Source organism: Plecotus auritus (assembly GCF_963455305.1).
Source record: "Plecotus auritus genome assembly, chromosome: 7".
Classification (NCBI taxonomy): domain Eukaryota; kingdom Metazoa; phylum Chordata; class Mammalia; order Chiroptera; family Vespertilionidae; genus Plecotus; species Plecotus auritus.
In genome coordinates, this window is record NC_137774.1 from 18,880,605 (window position 1) to 18,889,968 (window position 9,364).

At 43.4% G+C, this 9,364-nt stretch overlaps 1 protein-coding gene across 3 annotated transcripts in view; it reads right to left on the reverse strand.

Moving 5' to 3' along the window:
• The window catches only part of HELZ (helicase with zinc finger), a 133,780-nt gene extending 125,960 nt beyond the window's left edge, over nucleotides 1-7,820 (reverse strand). For all 3 annotated transcript variants that reach the window (XM_080681334.1, XM_080681333.1, XM_080681332.1), the window contains exons 1-3: nucleotides 7,760-7,820; nucleotides 6,410-6,465; nucleotides 2,341-2,397 (exon numbers count right to left, since the gene is read on the reverse strand). The gene's annotated coding sequence lies outside the window, so the exon portion shown is untranslated. The remainder of the gene's footprint in view (nucleotides 1-2,340; nucleotides 2,398-6,409; nucleotides 6,466-7,759) is intronic.
• Nucleotides 7,821-9,364: the final 1,544 nt, after the last annotated feature.

A 9,364-nucleotide genomic window follows, 5' to 3' on the forward strand; every position in this document is an offset into this window, starting at 1 on the left:
CTTTTAAGGAAAAAATGTATTTCTGTCCAGTTTTCGTGAAACAGAAATATCCATGTATCTGTTAGTAATACAAACTGGTAAAATATTCTTGAAAAAAAGTATGGCAAGCCATAAAAACATTCTTACCATGTCACAATAATGTACTCAAAACTTTATCCTAGAGCCCTAACCGGTTTTGCTCAGTGGATAGAGCGTCGGCCTGCGGACTGAGGTGTCCCAGGTTCGATTCTAGTCAAGGGCATGTATCTGGGTTGCGGGCACATCCCCAGTGGGGGGCGTGCAGGAGGCAGCTGATCGATGTCTCTCTCTCATCGATGTTTCTAACTCTCTATCCCTCTCTCTTCCTCTCTGTAAAAAATCAATAAAATATATTTAAAAAACAAAAAACAAAAAACAAACAAACAAAAAAAACCAACTTTGGTTGTTAAAAAAACAAAAACAACTTTATCCTAGAGATGTAATTAGTAAGAAAAGAGTACAATATATATACAATAATGTAGATAAAAGTATTAAATGAAAACCAGCCAGCAGCATAAGTACTTAACATAAAAAGATTTAGGTAAACTATGAGTATGACTTGATGAAATATTTTGCAGCCTTTCAAAATGTAATCATATAAATTAAAATAGTGACACCTTTAACATGGAAATGTTTCATGATCTAATAAATAGAAAAAAATTCAAATTACATGCATCATAATTTAAAAACAGTAAAATGTATTTTAATAGAATGCCAAAAAGAAAATCAACTATTTGGGTAGTAACCCAAATTTTAACTATTTAATATCAATTCTTAAATTATCTTATAATTTAAGAAAGAAAGTTGCCCCATACTGAGGAAAGAGAGGGGTTCCAAGATACAAGCTTGATATAGTCTCAAGAAGAGGTCTGCCCCTCCCTTATATGGCTCACTCTAGCCTTAACTGGAAGCTCTCCTGCTCTCCCGCACTCCTTATCATGCTATGACAACCTCAGATCCCAGCTTTCCAAGGACCAACAAGCCACCTCAACCAGTCTTCAGATCATCCCCAGGAACCTGGGGGGCTGCATCGTACAAAACAAGCATATACTCAAGAAACAAAGAATCCCTACAACCAGGTATTATTTGAGCAATGAGCAAGTAACCAAGCCCAAACTCAATTATAAATCCTAAAAGTATAGAATAGTGTCACATTGAAGTCTCTAGGATTCTCAAAGAACTTGCTGGCTCAGTGGTGGACTGTCACAGTTAAAAAGCAGTATGGACTGGTGGGCAAATGAAAGAACTAGGGGCCAGGATACTCCGGTACAGTTAAAAAAGGGAAAAATATTTAAAAATTTAAAAAAAAAAAAAAAAAAAGCCCAGCCGGCATGGCTCAGTGGTTGAGCATCGACCTAAAAAGGGAAAAATGTTATTTAACCTACAAGGAACAGAAAACTAAAAACTCCAGCTTAGAAGAGTTGGGTAAAAAGTAGCTGGCAATGTCTTATAAATCTTTACCCAGCCAGATTCCAAAAGGCAGGATGGCAAGTCATTTTATTAACACATGACGTTTTCTAGAGTTGGTGATGTCTAAAGACTAGTATTGAGAATATATCAAAAAATAATTTTAGCACTGATGCCCCACAAGGGCAATATTGAAACAGTCTTCTCGTTGTTTTTCTATAGTATTACCATTTTCTAAGTCTAATAATGAAAGATCAAAGTACTGCAAGGAATCAAGAAGACAAATTACTGTGAAATAATATGTATTCCTTTACTTACTAGTAGCAGAGCATTTCAGCAAAAGATAAATAATTTGAGGGACTATTACAACCATTGTGTGGAGGGAACACAACCATTAGGGGAAAAGTTTAAACTTTTGTTCCTGTTGATGTATTCTCGGTATCCAGATCCTCTAAGATGCAAATATATAGTCACTCATGACAATATATTCATGGCAGATAACAGAAAAAACAAACAATTCAATAGTTAACCAAGTTCATCAGAGCATAGGGTGATTACCACTCAAGAATGTTGACACAAAAACTGAAGGACCTCTCCAGTTCCAATCATGCTGATAGGTTGAGCCCCTGCGCAGTTACTCATTCAGAACAGAGTGGAAGATTAACCTACCCTCAGTTCTCTTCATACAGACTGACAAAGCGGCAGGCGGTTTCTGCAGAGGCTGCTCGGCATCATCCAGTCTGTTCCAGAAGCAGCCACTACAGTCAGGACCCACATCTTCAGGTCACCACTCTTCAACCCTGTCCCACCTCATACTATCTGGCCAGAAATTCTCATCTAGATGATATCTGCCCTGTCTCTCACACATTACCAAGTTCTTATTTTCTAAATCAGGCTCTCATAAATTTTACTCACCTGCAGTTCACTGCACTGGGTATTACCCAAATAGCCCATCAGAGCTCTTTATAATTTCTGAAAGAGAGAGAAGGGAGCTTTTAAACACATAGTAGAAAATACCATTGCTGACATAGTTCTGAAGCATTTGGTCTTTTGGTCCACAGTATTTCAAAAATATGTAGCATAACCAGCCAGGACCAAGAGTCCTGAGATAAGAGTTCAGAGATATAAGTTTGGTTTAATGTTGCTACTGCTTAGTTGTGTGACCTTGGACAAATCATCTGAATTCTCCAGGCCTAAAAGTCCTTGTCTGGAGAATAAAGATAGACTAGACAAAAGTAGAAGAGCACAATGGAGAGAGCACGGGCTTTCCAAGCCAGAACACCAGCACCACTCCTTGCCAGCATTGTGCTGTTATGTTAGTTCACATTTAATCTAAATTTCCTCCTTTACAAAATGTAAATAACAACAACTATTGGGAGTTGTTATGAGAATTAAAGGAGAGATAATAAGTTATAAAAAGCCAATAGTAAAGATACAATCCCACAGATGGTAATTATCACCATTAACTCAGCCCTATAGTTATATGACTTCTATTCATCAATATTTACTTCCTTAAAATATCCACAAATCAAAAAGTTTACGATTCTGACAATGGAATTAACTGTTGGAGTGTTTCAATTACTGTTATCTTCAACTGCTGGTAATTTAAGATTATCAATATTACTTAACATCACAGGAAATAAGAGTGGAATAGCCCCTGCATGACATCTGAACAGTTCAGTGGCCATGCCTTCCCTATTTCTCCCTCCGCTCTCACTGCTACCAATACACCTCAGCAACAGAGAGCTCTCCCAAAAGCCAAATGACACCAACTGTTTTCTATGGTCAGCTCAGGAGAACACGACTAAAGATGGAGGAAGGAGAACAGAGGCTTTCCCTTTTATTCTATTTTACTTCATACACTTAAGTACTGCTCATATTTGCTTCCTACAGCATGTATCAGTTTTGCATAAAATAAGTGAATAAAAATAAAAACCTTAAAACAATTATTATTTACACATATTGCCTACTGATAGGAAGCTCGCTTTACAGGACTATTTTTCACAAGAATTTCCACAAAAGAAAGCATGGCACAGAAATAACAAAAATCACAAACATTCACATTTCAGAATGGTTCAGTCAAAAAATATACTATGCACTCTTTGAAGAACCTTGTGGATGAATCAATTAGTTTTGGTTTTCTGTTTGTTTGTTTTTGTTCAAAAGCAAGATGAATACACAAATTCTGGTTTTATCAGACAACTTTCTGCTCTTGGAAAAACGAATCCAGTACAATTGACACAAGTAAACAAATTGGTATGACTATTTGGTAGTATGTTGAAAAACTTTCAATGTTTTAAACAGATGGTAGCTTTTTAAAAATTATTATATGTAAATTAAGTCTCCATGTTATATCTACAATATTATTTTTTAAAGAATTATTAACTCTGCCAAAACCGGTTTGGCTCAGTGGATAGAGCGTCAGCCTGCGGACTGAAAGGTCCCAGGTTCGATTCCGGTCAAGGGCATGTAACTTGGTTGCGGGCACATCCCCAGTGGGAGGTGTGCAGGAGGCAGCTGATCGATGTTTCTCTCTCATCGATGTTTCTGACTATCTATCACTCTTCCTTCCTCTCTGTAAAAAAATCAATAAAAATATATTTAAAAAAAAAAAAGAATTATTAACTCTATTAAATTCAGGATTACTCAAAAGTATTACTCAACCACCACTGAAGTGATAGACCACTGTATTTTATGCTTCTTCTAGCCAATGCTACAGAAATAATCCTGACTACACCCATCAATTTAAATGAACTGTAAGCTGGTGTGGCCACACTCTCCACACATATCATTGTTCTCTCCTAGAAGACATTTCAAAATATTACTTAGAAATCACATTATATTAGCATGTACACTTATCTAAGTTTATGAAAATAAACAACCAGAACTTGCTTATAATTTTTAAGTAGCCCCTCCCCCTCTCCTGTGAGTTGATAAACTTGGCCCTAAAATCATCTATGCATTTGAAACAACAGCCAAAGGACCTTATGTCTTGTGCTGGGCCTATATTTGGCTCTTAAATATAGTCTGACAGACAATTATAGACTAATTTGTATTTAATATCAATACCAAGCCTACTTCTTAAACAGAAAACAAAAATGCATGTATAAGACCTGGTCTACTTATTTGTAGTCCCTCTGCAATATATTCTTAGCCATTCATGAACATGCTGTATATTTTCAAACTGCACAAGGCCCTTTGCAAGTAGGAATGGTTTCTCCTGTTGTTGGGCATCAGTCCTCTCTCTGGTAAAACACTGGACACTCCATAAATGTGTATGGACTTGAAAACAATGCAGATTAAATATTTATGATATCAGAAAATGAAACTTCTTGCTAACAATTGCAAAAGTTTACCAGCTGATAGAGAGGTACTTGCTTACTGGCTCCCAAAAACTACAGCCTTACCTAAAAATAGTGTCCTAGCTTCCCAGCCAAAAGGACAGACTAAAAAAGCTATGTCTTTATTCAGCTCAAAGACACAGACTTCTACTTCACCACAACCTTCAATACTATGGTATTTCCCATTTTAGAAGAATTTGTGTAACAACTTGTTTGGTGGCCAAGCACTAACTTCACTTTGAAGTGAATACTAGCACTTCACATGGTCCACATGTGTGAAAACTGTGGAAAATGTCTTGACACAATACAGGCCAAACAACACTAGCCACACAAGATTACTTATTTCTAAATGTTAAATTTTAGACTACAAATGAACATCACCAGAGGCCAAAAAGCAGGTCACTCGTTCCTTTCCACAAAGTAATCTGTAAATTTTTTTTAAAAGATAAAAGTTTCAGAATGGGAAGCCTACTGCAAGAATATGCCTCCATCTATAAGCTGAAAATAAATTTTAAAATCCACATTTGCTCTTCAAAGAATAAAAATAAATGTAATACACACAAGCACTGCTGAGTTTCAAACGCAAGCAAATGTGATGTGTGCACTCACAAAAGGATCTTAGTTTATGTCCACATTTCTCTCCCAAGTTTTTTTTTTAAAGTAAAATGTCAATTGTATGCTTCAATCTGGAAAAAAATAAAGCACAGCTTACTCTTCTTAAACAGATGTTGTGATAGATATGAAAAAGTTTGTGAGACAATTTTAAAACCCAAATGCTACCCAGATGTGTTAAAAAAAAAAAAAAAAAAACCTGCGGTAACCAATCTAACATAACTTAATTTTCTCAATAAATCATAGTAAAATATGTTTAAAGTTCAGAAGATTGCTTGTGAAAAATGTAAAATTAGCAATTTTTTTTCCTTTTCCCCAGTACTAAATGCCAACTGTTTACTAACACGATATCAATGCCCTTTAAATCCAAAGCATGAGAAGTTACATTAAATAAGTAACACTTTGAATTCACACACCAAGTGTGACCAGAAAATAATGACAAACCAGACTTATCCTTAATAAACAAAACAAAAGTCAACACTATCCTTTTTATTTCAAAATAACTATGAGAGAGACAAGTACTAGTCCATTTTTCAGAAATTTAAAGCAGGAGTGACTGATTTGCCTAAAATGATTCTTTGCAATGGAAATGGTGTACTTTACAAGAGTGCCACAATCTGTGGACACACAAAATCCACAGACACAATCACTGACAGTCAGTGGAGAGTAAGTGGACTTACACTGTGGACACCAAAACACAGATACCCAATTAAAACTACACAAGGAAATTTAAATAGGCAAACTATAATTACCCCTGGTGAAGATACTGACCAAAGATAGCTGCAAATAGTATTTGGCTCTGGGTAAGCTCCACTATGACAGTATGTTGAAACCACTGAAAAAGTTTGGTACGTGTTTTTGCTTTGTTTTGTTTTGTTTCTAAATCTAGCCTTGCCTATGCTACCATCTGACAGGATGAATTATTTGGAAGATAAAGATGGACCCATCAAATTACTTACTCAGCCATACTCTTATGAGTTGATTAAAATAAAGAAGGAAAAAAGGTAGATCATTTTTAACTACAGTCTCACCTTACACATCTCACCAGCACTGTAGTTCTTTAGTGATCAATTACTTCATCCAATTCCTGAGGTAAATAGAAAAGTAAAATGTGTCTATACACCACCAGTCATAGTCATGATCAGCAGCAAACATTTTATCAGCCTGAAGTGAAAGGGCATCTCAATTTCAAATGGAAAAAGTTACCAAAATGGTACAGTATGAAGCTTGTAAACATGTCTTACTTCAAAACAAAAATTCCAGTGTGATAAAGAGATTACAAAATGTTCTTAAAATCCACAACTTAAAAAGTCATCTCTTTCAGCACTAACTGACCTTACTTTCAAAAAAAAAAAAAAAGAAGAAGAAGAAATGAAGGAGAAAAAGAAACCCATTAATGTGAGTCTGAGAGGGTAAAATTAACAACAAAACTAGCCAGGACAACTCCCCCCAGCCCCCACCCCGCCCAGGAATCCACTGTCTCCGGAGTTATACATATTCCATTAATGATTTGCCTGAAAAGTGTAAGTTGTGAAGGAATCTCTTTTGAGTTTCAAACAAAACCTAAGGAGCCCAATCCAAAAAGAATCCTTAGACCCTGGCTTCCAGCTCTACCTGAGGGACCCTGAGCACGGCGGGGGGGGGGGGGGGTAGAAGGCTCAAATAATTTGGGGGGAGAGGCATCAAAGTCCCTAGATAGAACTGCAGCCCCTGAGCCCTAGAAAAGGGGCGTCTTAAAGGGCTCTCCAGGGAAGGGTAGTTGTTTTTATTTTTGTTGATGTGCTGGTGGCCCAAAGAGAATTTCCGAAGAGGGGGCGGAGAAAGGGGGGAAGAAAGTGAAGCGGAGGCCACAGCTCTCGGCGGAGGAGGGAGGAGACGCCCCCCTGACCCACTTTTCCAGACGCCCACCCTCCGGCCCCCGCCCCGCCCCGCCCCGCCCGCGTGGAAGTCCAAGCCCTGCGGGGGCGAACGAGCGGGGCGTGGGAGGCCCGCACGCTCCACACCCCCAGCCGCGACCCGGGGGAAAGCGTGCAGGGGGCTGACTCCCCCTCGCGGAGAGCCAGGGCCGGGGAGACCTCCCGCCGACTCGCGGCCCGGGACTGCTGGGCCCTCGCCACCGCCGGGGGCCCAGGGCGCCGCGGCCCCCAGCGGAGAAGGGGACCGAGGAGGGGAAAAGCTGTAAACAGCCCCAGCGTCCGGGCCTCGCCTCGAAGCGCCCCGCTTCTGAGGCCCCGCCGCGGGCCGCCCGGGCCCTCAGTCCGCCGCGGGGCCGCCCCTCCCGGGGCCCAGGGGACCGGAGGGGAGTCCGGTCCGCTCCCCGGAGGGCTCCGGCACCTCGCGGAACGGTCCCGGCAGCAGAGAAGGGGGAAGTCAGGACTTACCTGTCATTACTTTCTACGCCATCTTGGATCCACTTGTCAACGTCCCCACAAAGCATTATGGGTAAGAAAGAGCCTTTAAAGTGACTCCCCCCCTTGGCCCCCGACTCCCGCCTCCGCCGCCGGCGCCGCCCCTCGGGCCGCACCTCCCGCCCGGAAAGTTGCTCCCCGTGGCTGGCCGGCCCGGGCGCCCTCTGCCCGGCCCCTTTCCCTCTTCTGGGTCCTTTGCATTTAAAAGTCACCCTCATGTTTTTAAAGGTGGCTTTGGGTTTTTCGCTCTGCTCCAGCCCCTGACTCCCTTCCCCCCGACCCCTCGACTCCACGCGGGTTCCCCTTGCCCCGCCACCCTCCTGCTCTGGCAGACACCCCACGTCTGCATTTAATCAGCCCGAGGTTTCCCTGCTGCTGGCAGCAAAGAGTTGCTCATTGATTTATTTATGCGCATTATGTGTCTGTTATTGCTCCAGCTCTTGGGTGCGCGGCGGCGGGCTCCCGCGACCGGCTTCTCGCTCCGGGCAGCCGGGGGTCGCCTTCAGGGCCTGGCCACCCTGCCGAGCAGCCGGCTCTCTGACTCCCGCATCCGTGGACCGAATGGTGCCTCTGTCCTGACAAACCGTTCCGGAGCCGTCGGACTCGGGGATCTGGCGACACGGTGTCCCCGAGTCAACCAGCGTCGAAGCGCGTTTGGGGGGGATGGGAGAAATAATCAACAAAATGCAACTTTTATGCTGTTTACTCTCACTCCCACTGTCTCCTCCCCTCGGCCGGTAAAGTGATGCAAGACCCTCTAGATAGGAACCCCTCCCCTAGGAATGTGAGCTCTACCGAATCCATACTTTCGCTGCCCGGGGTGCGTGCAGATCGTGACTTCCCGGGGCAGGTAACTCGGAGCGCGGCAGCAGGCTCGGGCGCAGAGGCGCGCCCGGACTCGCAGGAGCGACCCGAGAGGGTCGGAGCCTGAAGGGAGGGTGTGCCCGCCGGGGTCCACCTGGCGAGTCCCTGCGGGGTGATAAGTCCAAGCTGCCGGGCGAGGGGAAGACTGCGGGCACGACCCCCGCCCAAGGAGGGGCGGGGTGGAGGGACGCGCTTAATTGCCCGGCTGCGACCAAGAGCGATGGAAATAGGGGGCGCCACGATGCCGGCGGGTAACCCGGGCGTGCGACCCCGCCGCCCGGGCCTCCTCTGGGCCAGCGGGCTCTGCAGGGGAGCCGAGCTCTCTCCCCGATCCTCGCCGCCGGCTTTCGGTTGCGCTGGGCGCCCTGGCGCCCGTTGGTCTGTCCCCACGCTCTCATGTCCCTGAGCCTCTGGTCGGCTCTGCAGACTTTGGGGGCCTGCTCTGGTTGCTTTTTTTTCCCCAAGCAAATTTTTAAAGAGGTGTCCAAGGGAAAAAAAGTGCTCCAGGACATCAAGACTTGCGAAACTGCACTCAGTACAAAATGCTGTTGAATGACTGAAATTAGAGGAATGCAAGGGCATTAACACCCCGCCTGCTTCGGTGCATGGGAGGGCCTCGGGCCGTGAGGCTACCCAAGGGTTCTTTGCTCCTCCAGACCCTTCGAGAAGCCTCTCTCGAGGAACCTGGTCGGCTGCTGACACGAGCCCTGCCCC